This window comes from Puntigrus tetrazona, chromosome 14 (genome assembly GCF_018831695.1).
Source record: "Puntigrus tetrazona isolate hp1 chromosome 14, ASM1883169v1, whole genome shotgun sequence".
NCBI lineage: Eukaryota > Metazoa > Chordata > Actinopteri > Cypriniformes > Cyprinidae > Puntigrus > Puntigrus tetrazona.
Genome location: NC_056712.1, coordinates 15,681,583 through 15,699,362, shown reverse-complemented (window position 1 = coordinate 15,699,362; position 17,780 = coordinate 15,681,583). Strand labels below are relative to the sequence as shown.

General features: G+C 38.9%; 1 long non-coding RNA gene across 1 annotated transcript; it reads right to left on the bottom strand.

The window, feature by feature from the left end:
- Nucleotides 1-1,538: 1,538 nt before the first annotated feature.
- On the bottom strand, nt 1,539-17,238 carry LOC122357353. The gene is made up of 4 exons (XR_006252457.1): nt 17,056-17,238; nt 6,896-7,053; nt 6,617-6,800; nt 1,539-5,285 (listed from the first exon to the last, which is right to left on the bottom strand). It is a non-coding gene; the product is annotated as an uncharacterized LOC122357353 (long non-coding RNA).
- Between the last annotated feature and the right edge of the window lie 542 nt (nt 17,239-17,780).

Below are 17,780 nucleotides of genomic sequence, written 5' to 3'. Positions count from 1 at the left end.
AAATAAAAACAACCCCCCCAAAAAAGAAAAGAATAAAAATGAAACAAAACAATAAAGCGTAAAACTTCTTATGAAGCCGAGCAGGGAAATAAGATGTCACAAAGGGAGTTCATTAGCAGTCAGAAGAATGGGGTTCTTCACTAGGCAGAGGGGTTAGGTGGAGCAGAATCCTGAAACCTGCTCTCTGGGGGCCTTTACATCAAAGCGGGTGAAATCACACTCCGAGAGAACTTTTAAGCGCTACATTGACAAGGGAACTCTTAAAGCCCGAATGTCATTTTTTGTCAACCCAAACCGAGCATGGAAAAGCGCGACTTTAAAACACCTGAGCGCGGGGTGGCACGAGCGGGCGCGCAACCCCGTCGCATTTTACGCGTGCTCGACGAACAGTAGGTGACACACCACATCAGTGTCGCCCGGGAAAGTCTCGGGTTCGGATCGCGTAAACGCGCGGTGTAGATCAAGCGCCAGTCCTGCATCCGCGCACTTGAAATGGGTATGAGGACGCAGTGAGGAGAAAGAGATTAAGCAAAGCAAAATCTGAGCATCTTGGTTAAGCGGTAGCTCAAAAATGCCCTTTTAACAGCAGGACATCTCGGTGTGCTTAGTAAGAAATGGGAGCATTTGATCTTTTAAAACTGCGAATCTCCAATCCAAAGTTAAAGGACTCCACGAGTTAATGTTCCAAGCAGCATTAAAGTTTTGGAAATAGCTTACAGTCCCCCAGAGTAAAGTTCAACAGGTTCTATCAAATACTCTCAGTAACTTTTCCGTGGCGCAATCTGATAGCCTACCCAAAATACTTCTCCTCCTTCACATTTGGATCCTGTTGAGCGATGCGATCTCAGTGCTGTCAGTCTCAAGATCAAACTCTGTGATTGATTTTTTTTTTTACACTCCTGACATTTTTCTTTTAACCGAGAGGAAACAAACATCTCGGCTGAGGAAAAAAAGTAGAGAACAGATACAATACAGTCGCTTGAAAAATCGACGCCAGGAAGAAATTCACAATGCGTTTTACATTAAGGTTAAATGAAAAAAAGATATTATTTTATATCAGCAATTTCATGTTTTTTTTTTTTTTTTTTTTTAAATTATATCTGAAAACTAATTGTTTAAGCTCCTGATGGGAGTGAGTGAACTGTGGCATCACCATCATTTACAAATGATTGCACATCACTGTCTTCCTGAAGTGACTGGATGTTATAAGACTGTGTCAAAATATAATGAATTTTGGAAAGCAAACGATTTTTGAAGCAATTAATGTAATTTTCCTTATGTTTATTGTTTGATTTGCGATCATGTTAATGGATGTTAAACAGCAGAACCCGTATAATCTGATTCGGCGGGCATAATATCTTCACAAACTATTCATGTGAACGAATCAATCATTACATTATTACATTAATCGAAATGTTATGGCTATGAGGGTAACCTTGCAACTTTTTTTGGACTCATAGGCCACATTTGCAAGAAAAATTATGTGTGAAACACACACACACACACACACACACACACACACACACACACACACACACACACACACACACTGTCCATTATGTTTTCTTATGTTAATGTATTATGTATTTGGTAGGCTATCTGTGGTCTATTTATGTATTTTATAATATTTTTAAAATACAAAATGTATTAAAAGTCATTATGTAAGTTGTAAGTTGTGTAAGTAGTTTAATATAGTTTTATTTATTATGTTTTCAATTACCTTTGCACTTTTGATTAAAATATTTTTTATTCAAATATTTAAAATGACATAAAACTTAGCTGAGTGTTTGAAGGCTATGGGGGTGGCAAAATTATTATTCTGAAGGCAGGATAATGTTTATTTATTTATTTATTTATTTTTTTTTTTATAAAATTAGTTCTATACAGGCATCCTATAGGGCAGTCCACCGTCATAGACTACTCGACATTATTTTCCACAAAGTTTAGAGATATGTTTTACAGTTTTTAACTAGACTACTTTAGTTATTATTATAAGTAAATGTTATATAAAAGTTTTTGAAAACCAAAACATACTTCTTTGTTGCACATGCAGTCATCTATTTTGATCTATTATTTTTATTTTCTAATCAAATATAAAATAAATTAAACACTGATTACCCTGCTGACACAAAAAATACGTTTCTGTTAATTTTTAATTTAAAAAAATAAATAGTTTTTTTTTTTTTTTTTTTAACATTTTGGGTCACTTCCTGTTGTTACGAGGCGTGCAAGCTCGGTTGTCCGCGTCTCCTTTCTTGTCTTTCTCTAACAGTCAAGGTAAGTCACCGTTTTCAATGACTCGTAAGGTATTTAACTGTTCTTGTGTGCTTGCTATGAATAAGCTTACTTGGTTATAATGTGGCTTTTGCTCTTATCAGGACAGTATGCGCCTCATCTGTAAATAGCTGTAAATTAGCGGGTGTGTGTTTCTCAAAAAGACTGTTAACGTTTTGTCCAAAGGGAGAGAAATTTCAATTCCAACTGGTGTATAAACCAACAGATGGGCGTGGAGACGTGCACTTGGAGATGTGACAAGTGATTTTTGAATTCGCTACTGACATAATGAATTGGGAAAAAAAAAGAGATCTCAATAAACTTGTCACTCAGTCTTACAAAGGTCCGGTCAGATTCGAGCTGCTTTCCGTAATTTTAAGGCCACATGTATGATCCTCGCAGGGTCTGCGTTATTTGGCTTTGCACTCTAGTCACTCAGGGTCGCAAACCTGCAGGAAATATGGGCTACCATAGCAACGGAAAGATGGCCTCTAAAGGCTTAACATTATTCCGCCCTAATAGAAAAATAACAGCGCCAAATCCCGTCCTTAGTGAGGAAGCTTATTTGGTAGAGGCAGGCTCCCACCTGTGAGCCATAGTTGCCACACCACTGTGCAAAGACCAAAGGGAAAAAGCCCTTTTTAAAATGCTGGGGTCGGGGTGGGGTGTGTGCCTGGTTTCTAACCAAGCCACAATCTCTACAGCTGCGAACAGCACTGCTTCAAAATCATTTAGCTGGCCTGTAAACAAATACAAGGTGACAGCAAGAACCTTGTTAACAACTACTGGTTGTTTTATTTATTAACCTTAACTGAATTGTGGTGGAGTATACAGCCGTTGCATACATTAACGTAGGGCAAAGTGCTGTGAATCAGTTGCGCTGTAATGTCTTTGTAGAGTCTTTTAAAATGTTTCTGGTCTTGTTGAAAAGGCTGTTGCGTTATTGTTCGGTAAAGGGATATTGCCACGGACACGAGGCATCCGTATATTTTGCGTCTGTTAATTAAACCTATTTTTTGAAGCTCATAGACCGAAACAAGCTGTAGAATATGTGTTGTGCTGTCATTGAAATCCTTTGCTATTTGTCCTTGTGCCGATTCTGTGCATTAAAAATGTGAAAGATTAGCAAAGGCGCAACTGCAGTGGAAAACAATATTGTTTTCCCAGAACGTTCATAGCATTTCCTTTTGTTGTTGTTTTCTGAAGCCTCTTTGATTTTTCGGGCTGTGATCACCATGCTGGGCTCTTATTGTGTCTTGATGGTTTTGAATATGCTGTGACTGTCATAACGGGCAGCATCAAGGATTTCTTTGGACCACGCACTTCATTCTTGGCGTAATTAAATCTGTACAGTATACGCCGTTGACCAACGAGAGGGCAGCCTCCCCTGCTGATCACCGAAGGGAATCCTACTGAATCTCTCCCAAAGCCTCCTGTTTCAGAGCCTTAAACTGGCACCTTTCCACATCAAAGCACTCCTGAGCGCTTGCTTCTCAAGGACTCACGTCTTCGGGAAAGAATGGCCTCTACTTAGAAACGAACACCGCTGGTCTAATTTGCCTTGCATGGCCCTCCCCATCCCCCTAGTGTATGTGCAGCCTGGGCCTGATCTGACACAGCCGTGGCTATCTGACGAGATCACATGGAGAGGTGCGGGAACTTAAAGGCGAAGAGTTACTCTGCATCCTACCAGGAGCCTCAAAAGGACTGTATTAAAATGCGCTCGATATGCCGGTAAGGGCTTTCAAAGTGCTGCGCACCCTCTAGCCCCGGCAAACTCAAAGGGCATCTGTGAACCCATGGTAAGGGGAATAAGACCCCTATTAATTTAATGAATCCAGGGTATTAGTATGCCTAACCAGCCTCCCATATTTCATCTTTAGTCAAGTTCAGTGCAGCAGTCTACTAACTTGGGAGTGACAAAGACAGGTGGATGTTAGATGAATTTTGAGCTAAATTCACAACATTTTACATGAGAGTCTCATTTGACTGCACTTGTCAGCGTACCATCGTAATGCAGAATACGATGAAAAATAATGTGGACTTTTGAAGAAAAGTTTTACAGCAAAACACTTACAATGGAATTTTTGAAACGTCTAAAAGTAATAGCTCTATAAAAGCATTTACAATTGATCTTTGGTTGAAACTAGTTTATTATTTTAGCTTTATTTTACTGTTGTTTTATGTTGTCAAAATTGGATATGATTTAAGAAACTGTTGTCTTTAAAACTAACATCATGAGTATACATGCCTATTGTTCACATCTTCCGGCTATACTGTTAAAGCAGTGGATAGGTTAATGTTTCTATGTCGTAACAATTTTAGAACAATTTTCTTTTAGAAAAACCAGAGAAGCACATCTTGTGCCGCTGTGAAAGTTTGCCTCAACATTTTACCACACTCAAACCTGCTAATGAATCTATAAAGGATAATGTTTAAGAAATTGGGCCATCAAATTTGCCAAAAGATGATAGACGGGAAGCATATATTTGCATAATTTCACACCCGCTTGGCTGTAAGCTGGGAACATGCTGGTCGTAGTGATAGAACTGTGAATCTTAACCATGTCTCACTCGCAACTGGGCTGTGTTAGCTCAGCCTCTGTTCTTCAGACTTGTTTGTGCCAAACAGAGGGAAGCATGATGCGGCGGCGGTGGAGACTCTTCCCTGGACGTTGCACACCTGAGAGTGGCGACTGGTTTTGTTGTGTTTGTGATGGCCACCTGCAAGAGATTAGGCAGATAGTGGAGCTTTGGACCAGGAAGAGGCAGCTGCTGGACCTAATTAAAGGCACAGTAACAGAAACTCTCGTAGCCGCACATCAAAGGTCTCAGACGGCGTCCGTCCGCAAGCTCATCTCTGGGGTGTAAGGACCCGATGTGACCGAGACCACTTGCATGCTGGGCCACAAGCCTGACCCCTGGTCCAGCAGCTCGGTCGGGGCTAGGCTTACCTGTGCCATGCTGGCGAAAAGTGATGCACTTCATCTGTGTTTGCACGGCGACTCCGACCTGAAGTGCAGAGAGACAGAGAGCAGAGGTGAGAGGTCGGCAGGAGAGGGCAAACTTAAGAGAATCACACATGGGGCACATTTAGCAAACACTGTCTGGAGGTAACATGCATTTTCAACTGATATCGCTCCTCAGGAGCACATGAAATGTTCACAGTGCCTTTGTACTTGCCCCCCTGACCTCAGTTAAAAGAAAGAAAAAACTGCTGCTTTGATTGACTGCTTGCTGATTTGCCATGATAGTTAATTATCCAGTTCAGTCATTACCAAGACAGAGGGGTTTTAAAATTTCAAAGCCAAAGTATTGTTCACTTGATCTGGAAAATGCACCGAGAGAACATTTTAACCCCACTGTTGCTGGAGCGACTCAGCGTTTGTCTTTTTAGTTTGAAATTAATTAAAGCAGACAGTGAAACTAAAGTTCAAAACTAAACAATTAAACATTCTCTCTCTCACACCTTTTAATGTATCCATCCTTCACCAGAACCTCGTGTGTGCCTGTCAGGAGAACCATAAACCTGTTATGCAGTTATCCATCACTTCAGCCTTATTCTGTAGTCATGTTATCCGAATCAAAGGTGCCGTAAGTCAGCGTTCACTCATAGTGATGTAAATAGTTTGACATTGTCTGCAGCACTGCCTACTTCTGCTTTATTGTTGTCAGACATCAAGTGTGGTTTTTCCAAGATTCTTTGTCATTCTGATTTCTATTCAGCTTTTTTGGTTTTCCATCATGTAGAGTCGCTTTCATTCAGCTAAAAGAATTGTTTATGCTACAGTCTTACAGTTTGTAAAAAAATTATCCTGGATAAAGTCCTGGATAATGACAAGAACAGCTGGCCCGATCTTTACATTACATTAAAGAAAAGTGTTTTTTTTCCCTACTACTGGTGAAATGTATGTCCTAAGAAATCACACCTGTTTCTGAGACAGCCCTAGACTCTGTAAATAGCCCCTGTCTTTTCTTGCAGAGCAGCATCACAATCATTGTGTGTTTTCTGTTTTCTGACATTGGGTTTGCTGAAAGGTGCATTTCAATTTAACACATTTTTATGTTTATTATAATTCAAATAATAATAGTAAATATTTCTAATTTGCAATCATTTGTTGTTTAAAGTTTCTAAGGGTTGAAATTGTTTGCTAAGTAGGCCCCGCCCCCAAGGAAGCCAAGGAAGAATCCATTTGCGGATATTTATTAAAACAGTTCAACAAATCCAAACTAAACAGGCAAAAACACAGTAAAACAGAAGGCAGAAGTAGTTGCAAAGAAAGCAGACGAAGTGTTAACAGTCAATATCAGTCACGGGTGAGAGCTTCCTCTGCTCAACGTACTTCCTCTATGAGTGAGGGGTCCAGAATATCAGAAGCAGGTATCCATGATCTCTCCTCAGGTCCGTGGCCCTCCAAGTTCACAAGTGTTGAAGCCGACCGCCTCTACGCCTTGAGTCCAGCAGTACGTTCACCTTATAGGCTGGCGAACCATCAAAGTCCAGCGGAGGCTCTTGGGGTCAGAAGACTGGTTTGAAGAGCGAGACATGAAATGCGGTAGTTAGCAGGAAGCTCAAGTTGACATGTAACCTTGTTTATCTGTTTTTGCACGGGCCAACATACCTTGGGCTGAGCTTCCTGCTTGGCAGGTGTAACTTGATGTCCCTTGTAAATAGCCAGACCCTCTGTCCAGGTTGGAGTTCTTGCACTAGTACAGATCTTTGAAGATGCACATGTGCTGTCCAACACCCTCTCACCACGACCTGTCTAGTTGTCAACTTCTGGAACAGAGTACGGTTCGTCAGACTACGGGAACAAAAGGGGTTCATATCCCAGCACGCATTGGAATATGGTGAGTCCTGTAGAGGCATGGGTTAGGGAATTTTGGGCATATTTTGGTTGTGGCTGTGGTAGGTTCTCAGATATCTACCAATCTCCTGGTTTAGTCTCTCTGCACTGACGTCAGGATATCACCCTCTGAGGGTGATATCCTGACGTCAGACTCACATTGATGTCTAGTTGTTGACAGAAGGCTTTCCATACCTGAGAAGTGAATTGAGTTCCTTGATCAGGTAAGCAATAGATTTAAAAACATGGTGGAATAGAGCTTGAGCCATTTCCATGGCAGCTGGCAGACCTTTGAGGGGAATGAGCCGGCAAGACTCGGGCAATCTGTTAAACATGGTAAGGATTGTTGTGAACTCTGAAGGGTAAAAAATAGGTTGACTGGTAGGACCAAGGACGCTAAGGGATTGGTAGCGCAGAAGACCGAATGGCAGTTCCTTGGGAGTCTTGGGGAAGAATGGGTTTAGGAAATTGATCTTGGAGGGGAGGGTCTTGGCATCTGGAGAGGGCATCTGCCTTGCTATTCTTACTTTCTGCGAAATATGTGACAGTAAATTGGAACCTTGAAAAGAACAGTGATCATCTGGCCTGACGTGGGTTAAGTCACTTGGAACATACTCAAGGTTTTTGTAATCAGTGATCACCTGGAATGGATGGATTTGTCCCACTAACCAGTGTCACCACTCCTCTCTTGCAGCTTTCATGGAGAGTAATTCCTCATTACCAACATCATACTTTTCTTTCTGTGGAAGTAAATTTTCTTGAAAAGAATGCACAATAATAACATAGCCGGTAGGTTATGATGCTGTGACAGTACTGCCCCAATTCCACAGTCTGATACATCTACCTCCACCACAAATGGATACATACATACATGTGTGTATATATGTTGTGTGTGTGTATGTATACCAGCAGAATAATTAGAATAATAATTAGAAAGTGAGCTGATTGTGTTAATCAAGTGTGAGTAATAAAAAAATGCACTTACCTAAATATAAAATATCAGATGGTAAGTGCTAAATGTTACCTAATGACATTAAAACGATAATGATATGAAAACGTTGATGATATACTGGGAGAATATAAATTACAATATTACTAGAGACTGGGGCAAAGTACAATTAAACTGTAATTCTTATAATTTCAGGTGAACATTTGCAATGAGTCAGACCTACAGCCCTGTCCGACGACCTTTGTAATGCTGCTTGTTTCATAATATGCTTTTGTTGGAAGATTGTCTACTGTGAATCTTTTTTTGCAATTACTTCTGCATACAGATGTTTTTCCTTTTGAATCCATTCAGCTAACTAAAATACCTGTTTATGTCAGGGCAATTGTGCATAACCCACTGATCTCTAGGAACAGGAACAGTTCTTCTCTTGTCCTTTTGACCAAAAGCTGTAGAATATGGATAGAATGGTCTGTCCCATATGATTTGAGAATAAAATCAGCCCATGGCATTGTAGTGCTTGCCTGTTGAGTAGGAATAGAAATAACTTGTCAGCTGGATTTCATTTTATTATGGTATCTGCCACCCTGGCTGTCTTGTAGAATAGTGTAGGGCATTTTTCTGGTGGTTGTTCAGCTTTGTGGCACCCTGCTTGGCAGCAGGTTGTGTGGGAGCCTGCTTCAGGCTCCTTCGGCAAGTAGTCATGTGGTTCAATCTCGTTATAGCGATTCTCCACCAGTCTCTGCTTGAGCAGGCCTCCCCAAAGTGTGTCATCAGCAGATGTCTTTATAGAGCGGACTAGTGCCGAATGGAAAGGAGAGGCTTCTTTGGCAATTTTGGTTTGGCTGTGCCTTTTTCCCCCTCAGTCTGTCGATCCCAGCAGTCATTTCAATTTGGTTTTTCGGGTCTCTGCTGAAGTCAGAAATACTGCTTGCCTCAGCAGGACAGACCGAAGAATGTAGTTCAAGAGCAAGATTCACTTTGCCTTGTGTTTCGCAGGCCCACACCTCTCATGTGGATTAAAAATTAATAATTTATCAGGGTCCTTAACTCCATGCAAAACGGCTGCTTTAGACTCTGAGGATGGTATCTAAGTCAATGGTGATGTCTAAATTTAGCTTTTAGTGCAATTAATTAACCTCAGATTGGGAAATTATCATTGATTAAAAACAGCAGTGATTTAATGTTTAACCTCAATAGAAAACGGAACATGGGCCGAGACGCATTACAGTGAAGCTCCACGGTCTTTATTTCACTTCTGGCTAGAATATCATGTGTAAGGGGTTAGTTTGGCTTGTCTACACCACAAAATGTCTCTGTAAATGATATTTTGCACGATGTGACAAAAGCCGTGTAATTTACAATCATTTGTTGTTTAAAGCAGCCAACGGGTAAAATGGTTTGGCAACTAGATGCACTTGCCATGTGTTTTTGCATATATTGTTTTTCCCCCACAAATAAATTAATTTATTTTCCGGTGCATAATTGTCATTTTAACGGTCAACTCTTAGACATTACTGGAACAATTGTGTGCGTTTTCTGTCCATCGGTTATGCTCTTTTCTGTTTCGGCGGGAAATAATGAATGGCATGTTCACTGCTTATTTTTACCGCATAAATTACAGCTGTCTAAGCGTACGTGAGATGCGGTGAGTAATTTTAATGAAGCAAAAAAGGCAAACTAGCTGTTGCTTTTTTTCCTCATTGCACGAAGCACAGTTTTATGCTGTTTTTCCTGTCTGTCCATTGTGTCTCATATAAATTGCAAGATCTTCATCATAATAAAAAAATTATAAATTCGTAATAAAAATAATAAAAAATAAAACGATATAAAGATATAAATGTGCTGAGGGAATGTTGTCTTTCAGCTTCACAGTTCTTATTTTAAGTCTTAATTTTGGGAATACACTTTTTTTTCGGCCATCTAGATAATATGCAAGTCATAAAGTTGTTACATAAAGTCCTGTATCAAAGTTTATTATAGAACAAACAGCCAAAAATATTCAAATTCAACTTCTTTTCAAACAGCTATCAAAAGTCTTCCATATAAATAATGAAATAAAAGTGAGATAGAAGTGACCTAAAACAGCATGCCTCTTTATGCTCAAGAGACCCACAGTAAAGATTTTTTTTATTTTTTGGAAAATATTGAAATAAACATGGAATGCTAAAAATTCAAAAGCTAAAAAGAATACGGCATTAGCAGGAACATCACCGAACTCTCCGTGGTGAATGCTGTATTTAGGCCGCCACATTCGCAATGAGGGAAAGCGATAATAACCCAAAACAACCTTTTTATTATGGAGGTGCTTTCACACCTCTACCGAAAACACCTTGATGTGGCACTTTGCATTGTGCTTCACACTACACGGTAATGGCGGCTTCCCCCGTCACTGTGCGTAATGAAGCCGTCGCTCGTGACTTTGCGGCGTGAGTAGAGGTCATAGCTGTCTCTTCTTTGTTGTCGGGCATGGGTGGGTAGGGGCCGTATCTATTTGATATCAGTGGTACGGGCTCCCAATGCTCATTCAATGTTAATCTTGCATTAACGTGCCGAGCCACTGTAAGGTAGTGCTAACCCTTCCCCCCTCATCAGCCATGTTTGTTTTTGCTGGCACTTCATTATCAAAAGGCTAACTGCTTTACAGCGCCTCCTGCTGCTCCCCCCGGAGGAAACTTGGGCACATTTGGAATTCAGCCCTCAGATTAAAAGGTAATCAGAATGGCCGGTCTCAGCATGTCGAAATATCTGATCATTCCGTATTATGTTATTTAACGAAGTGGACCGCGGTCAGTCTTCCCTGTGATTTTTGTACGAAAACATTCAGCGCTTTATGAATTTGCAGAGATCGATGCTCAGACTGGTAATCAAACTGCAATTGGTAATCCGAGTGTCTTCCTGATTCTGTTTTTTTTTTTTTTTTTTTTTTTTTTTAAATAAAAGTTACAACATCCCGTTTTTGAAAATGCAAGCTTTTCTTGCTTTTGCCGCGTTGGATCGTTTGTGGAAAATTAAGGAATTCCTTCAGGAACGTTCAGGCTTTAGATAGGAATCTCCTTTCCTGTAAGTAAATCCTGTAAGTTTGCCTGCATTTCTTTCCAGCCGGTTTTGAGTTTGTCCATGTCGCTCCCAATTAAAGCTGTGTCCGCAGACGAGCGTAGTGGTTTTAGTGGGAGGTTGTCAGCTTCGGCTAGGCTGGAGGTGTTAGGTGAACGGGTGGCTTTAGGGGTCCTGGCCACGGCTTCTAGTAGCATGAGGTGAATGAACAGAATGCCTGTGCCCACCATGTGTGACCACTAATGAAGACGCTCACAGACCGGACCCTATCACCCTGGTAACAAGATGTCTCCATAAACAAGCTGCAGGACATTGGCAGGCCACTTCCTGGTTGTATAACGTGACCTGCTTTTCTGCAAAGACAGATCACAGGCCTGACTCAGGGGATGAGAGCAAATTTAGGAGTCATAGAAAAAACGTAGAAATAATATAACCCACTTTTGTTGCGCTTTAAATGTAGTTTGCCCAAATATCCCACCCTCTTTTACATTTCCCGTTACTTTTTTTTCCTCTGACGTCAGCCCTTGTCCTTGTTTGCTGTTGTCCTCGATTGTTTTACACGTTGCTTGAACCTATTTTCTGAAATCACATCTTATTATTGTAGAGCTGTAAACCTGCATGTCAGTGGTCCACATGCCTCTTCCTGTAAGGGGGCTTTAACATCTTCCCCTCAGCCAGTTTACACTCAGACTTGTCACCTGCTAAACACAAAGTGCTTGACAACAGTGAACCATGGGAGATGCATTTTTGACAATTCTAACAGATAAATCATAGCATCTGCTGTGAGGAAATATGGTAATAGAGTTAAGATGGCTGAATATTCTGTGGCGTTGCCAACACATTTTGTCTTTGACTTTTAGTGACACTTTCAAAAAAATATCTGATCGTATTATTATCCGAAATATTCTTGTCAAAGTGGCTGACTTGTTGTTTTCTGTGTTTTATTTAATTTTTCTATAGTTTAGCTTTTAGCATGTGAGTACACATACTATCCATAGAGGGAAGTCTAAGGATATAATTCATATTTTTATTTTGTTTAATGTAATATCATTTTAACAGAAATGCAGCCATGTTCTTTGTTTTTCAGTGATATAAAACATGACTTTTTTGATCGAACTGCACAAAACTTTTAATCTTTTCTTGTTTTCTAAGGTCATATTAAAAAAACACTCCCACAATTGCATCAAATGATTATGTACTGAACTGTAACCGAACACTTTTGTTATTTTTAAGCCGTTTAAGCTCTGTTCCTTAGGAACAGCGCTCACATTTTTAAAGACCGATTTCTTTTGAAAATTAGTTAACATTTGTTGAATGCCTAAAATTTATCAGTGTTTGTTTTTAAAATGAACAAATGTACTTTATAATTTCAAAATAGATAAAATACAAAACATAATATACCATGTTTTATTGTATTATAAATTATATTATATAATGAAAATAATTAAAGACACTGCACATTAATGTAACGGATACACCATGTCCAGAATTACGGAGTAGCAACAGAATCATAATATTTGTTTTTGTCTGTAAATAACGAAAAGTAAATTTTTTAAAAAACACATTTAAAGATAATTTACTCTGTAAATGTCATTGATTTAATTCATTGTGTGTTAATTGCACTGATGCAAATCTGTAAATGAACCCAGAAAAAAAAACCCTACTTAATGGTCCATTCGTCTGCCGACGAGGTCATCAAAATGTTTTAAAAATAATTTTCTAATGATTTTAATTTGTTAAAATCAGTCTCGATTTACAGCAAGATTTAACCGTTCTTTTTCGGAAAATGTTAATGCTCATGTTAAGTTGTTGTCTTATTGTGCCATACACCATTATTTTAACATTTATTTGAATAGGAAATTGCTATAAAAGTTTCGCAGCTATTGAGGAAAAACTAAGAATTTGTAAAATGCATTAAAAAGTTTCAAAGACAATTACATTTAAAAGATTATTGCATACTTACACAAATGTAAACAGCATTAAAGTGCATTATAATGTGAAGGAAAAAAAACCCAATGAAATAATTCTATAACTGTCAAGAGGTTATTTTCAACCCAAATCTATTTACTTTTTAACGTAATTATTTTACTGTTCAATATTTGAGTGTTATATTCTATATTTAGATATGATTAACTCCGATATTAGAAAAGTTTTACAACGCATGCCTTGAAAGTCCTACTTGCATGTTTTCTCATTTATAATTAGTGCAAAGTTTGTTGTTTGTATTACAGGGAGTTGAAACTATAGATGCATACAAGCGTTTTGATTAAACAATGAATGTTTGAAAACCGACAAAAAAGCCAGTAATGCATTCTCAGCTTATTTAGCATTTTTGATTTCTCCATCTGTTTTCGAAGACTTTTTTGTCACATTTCTTTGTATTGTTTGTCTTGCTGGTAAAGTTTACCCGCAGCATCAAAAGCTGGCTCGGTTCATTAGGTATTTCATGACAGAATCTAATTGGCAAAACTTTCTTTCATTTCCAGTGAGGCTTTTTTTTACTTCTTCAAGGAGAGTGGTCATGAATGGTTTATACTGAGTCATAAACTAATCATACTTAATGATAGGAGGGAATCGACAGAGGCGCAGGCCTGATCAAAACTGCTCTCTTATTCAGATGGTTCCTCTGTGTGAGAAGGGAAACACTAGGAGAATGCTGAATGAAAGCATACCATCTGTTTTTCACATGTTCCTCAGTGTCGGAGACATCAGACTCTGTCATCAGCTCATTTTACACTTCTTCACTGAGTGCCACTCAAACTCCATCTCTTTTAATTGATATTTACAGTCATCTGTTCATTTGCATCATTTTATGGCACACCAGTAGATTTGCACTGTTTAGCGATATGCTAAACTCTCATCTGCTAAAAGTACAAAGTGTGTTTGTGCATTTATAATTATTAAGATTTAGCAGTGTGTGGGCTGTAGTGTGTGTGTGTGTTTATATATAATGAATAATATTTATTTATAAAATACAGTGAATATATCTATGCAGATAGTGTACACTGCAAAAAGGTTTTAAAGATGAAGGAGTTGTCGAAAGTTGTTGGAAGAAAAAGTCAATGTGATGCATTTTCAATATTTTAGTAATGCTACTTTTTTTTTTTTTTGATACTTCATTAAATGTCTATTTTAACTCAGAAATTCCTGTTATGGCAATATAAAAATTAAACAAATTTTTGACAGCGTAAATCAAATTTATTTGTAAATTAGATTTTTTTTACTCATGGTTTTTATTTTTACATAAGCTGTAGTAAATTTGTTTCCCAAGAGAACATCTTGCAAAACAAAATATTATGAGCAGTATTTTTATACAGACACTTGTAGACTTCAACATAAGACAAACCTCAATAACAACGTTCAACAAACCTTACATAAATAAATGCGCTCTGAATATCACCGCACAATAAACATCAGTGATGACAAAAACAACAACAATAGCAGAAAGTCAGCAAACAAAATCCCATAAGGGTAACCGCATAATTTTTAATCTTGCTGCAGTGCATGCTGGGAGCTTGTGAACCTTTAAGAAATCAGCTGCGTTCTACGATATGAAGTATTTTATAATAATCAATTTAAATATTTGGGACATTGTATGTTATATTTATGGGGTTTTATGTAGGCTTAAATACATGTTTGATTTCTGTCACTCAGAAAGACCTATATACTGAATCAAATACTTTTTTTATATATCAAATGAATGAAAGAGAAGAGAAAGTACACTTCCATATTAAGTCCACATGCTGTTTGTAGTGTTTGAATGGTCCCTTCTCTGTCCGCTCATGAAAAAATCCAAAAGCAAACAGTGAGTTCTTACTGTGCTGCCGTTCCCATTTCTCCAGTCAAACAGACCTTGGAGATTTGGAAAGTGGAGGAGAGAAAGTTACCTTTCTCTTTCTTCTCATTCCAAAAAAAAAAAAAAAAAAAAAAAAACTCTCGCATGATCCCAAAGTTAACCTTACATACAGAGAAAAAGACAGAAGGAGGAGATTGGATTTTTTTCTTTCTTTTTATTAACTCTTTAGAGAAAAAAGAAGAGTCAAAGAGACTCATATATGAGGCTGTCATATTTTACGAACTAATAGGTCTTAATGGAAGTTACTTTTTTTAGTGTGAGAGATCTATTTACTCCACAATGTCCTTCTAGCCTTAAAGACATGCTCCATATAAGAGCGCTTCTGAGGAGTGATGCAACAGCATATGTTTATGGTTTAAATCAACTCTCATATTTTCTCCCCCTTTTGGGGTGATTTATCCCCACAAAGGTGGAGAAACAAAATTCATATGGATCTCTTTAGAAGCGGATGAGAAGAAAAGGAAATAGTTGCATAAACATAAAACCGAGTTGCATTAAGACGCACGAAAAAGAGTAAAAGTTTTAGTTTTGAAAATGGGGCAAGTTAATACGGAGGAGTGTTACATCACCAATTTTTTTCCCCCTCAACAAAACAAGGTACCCAAACTGTGGGTGGGGTTTGTGGGTGTGTGTGTCTGCGGGAAATAACATCCTGGCTGTGGATAAATCAAGAAAGAAATGATAGATCTTCATGTCATTATGTAGAAAAACACAATCTATTCATATCTGTGTGCGATTACTCATGCGATGGGAAATGCGATTTGCGCGGCATTACTACAAATATCATATCACTTACAGCTCTCGCTCACTACCGCACAAAGAGGCAGCCATTTTGTCTGGCTCTCTGCAAATGTGCCTCCATTCTCCTCGAATGACACCTAAACCCTCATTTTATACAACGTTCACGATGCCGCATCAAATGCCCGTGTCACGTGTTCTCGTTTTGTCCGGCCCTGACAGAAAATGCACATTTTGAGGTAGTGCCTATGATTTTCATCTTCCGCTCTGAATGTTCCAGACACTATTGAGTAATAGCTACGCCACATGCTTCTCTTCTTTTCTTTCTTTTTCACGCACACACATACACACAAATGCACCAAAGCGCCCAACATGGGACAAGATGAGGCTCATTGAAGAGCCAATCTCACACCTGCTCCCCCACCCACCGTGTCCACACACACACACACACACACACACACACATACTTGCACTCGCTCTCACACTGAGCTTGTTGTCCAGAGGTGACTTTATCCCGAATTGACAAAGTCAGCCAGAACAGAAAATCTAGTTTGGACAGAAAAGGTAAAGTGTATAACTAGCAAGTGACGCCGCTGATGATGTATTAATCAAATGTTGATATTTGCTTAACTAGGCCTTTCAATCAAGTACAAACTTAATTTTAGCCAATCTAAAGATGGCAAACAGTTTCAGGAATTCTGTGTGAGCACCCGCATAGTTTTAAATACTCTGAAAGAGCGATTTAACTTAATTTGATACTTTTGCAATTAAAGGCTTTAGAGCTCTTTGAAGATGTATAATGTCCTTAATTAATAATAGATCTCCTAAATCACATAGCCTTTTTAACATCTCCACATCTCAGGAATATTTTAACGGAATCAATACATTTTTAATTTTGTTCTGACAGGCCGGGTCAGTGCTGAAGTTTTGTAAGTATATTTTCACCAGTGAACACAAGATCTGTATGACCAACTATTTTCTGCCAACACAGCAACATGAAAATCCATCATCTGCAACTCATGATCACCGTGGCATAGGGTGAGCAATGTAATCCCCCTCAAGAAACACTTCTTTTAAGCTGAGCTGTGGATATTGTTGACTTAGCAGGCTTTATTTTTAACAAAGATGCATTTATTTTTTTGAACTGCAGCCGTAGTCCATTTTCAGCACATGCGTTTTCGGCCTCACCAGAGTGCAAACAATGTCAACTCACAATTAGGCAGTACATACGTGTACCTACCCACTCCAATGACCTGATCTATCGATCACAACACGTCTAAGCCTATTAAAGATTTCTATGACCACAAGAACACTTATGACATGTACATAAACACTCACCTTATTCATTTTCTTTATACACCTCCTGCATAATTGACCGTTTATGATGTGTATCTTGGCGCTTGCTGGACCAGATATATTTTCTTCTTAACCTTGTGCAACTTCTAGCAGTCTGTCTGAAAGTCTCAGCCCAACTAGTAAAGTAAGGCACGGAACTGAACTCCATAAATCTGCACAGGCCAGGCCTTCACTGGTCAGGAACGCCATGGGAGTGTCAGGCTGCTCTCCGCTGGGGTTTTGGGGCAGGATTATGGATTGAGAGACACAGCTGAGAGGCTAAACTTACACTTTTCATTCCAGCTTCAAGGGGGTCTCGATACTTCCTAGAAGCCAGATTCCAGACCTTTCATTTTGCCCCTCCAGTGAATGGACCATTAAGTAGGGTTTTTTTTTCTGGGTTCATTTATGATGTGCAGTTGAAAATTAAATTCGCCCTGAGAAATAAGACTAAAATTAACAATGGCTGCTTTTTTTGAGCAAAATTTGGGTAGTGCAAGACGAATAGAAAGAAGGAGGCACACATGGCATGCTTAAAACGCCTTATTCGCCTATGTAAAGAGAGAGCAGTATGCCCCCTTCTGGCTCTCTTCTTTTCTCTGTTGTCCTTTCTTCTTGCTCTTTTTTTCATCCTTCCGTATTTTGAAATGTGAGTTATCTTTTGATCTGCTCTGACTGAGCCAGGGTCTTTTGCGAGAGTGACTGCTGACTGATTTGGAGGGACAAAA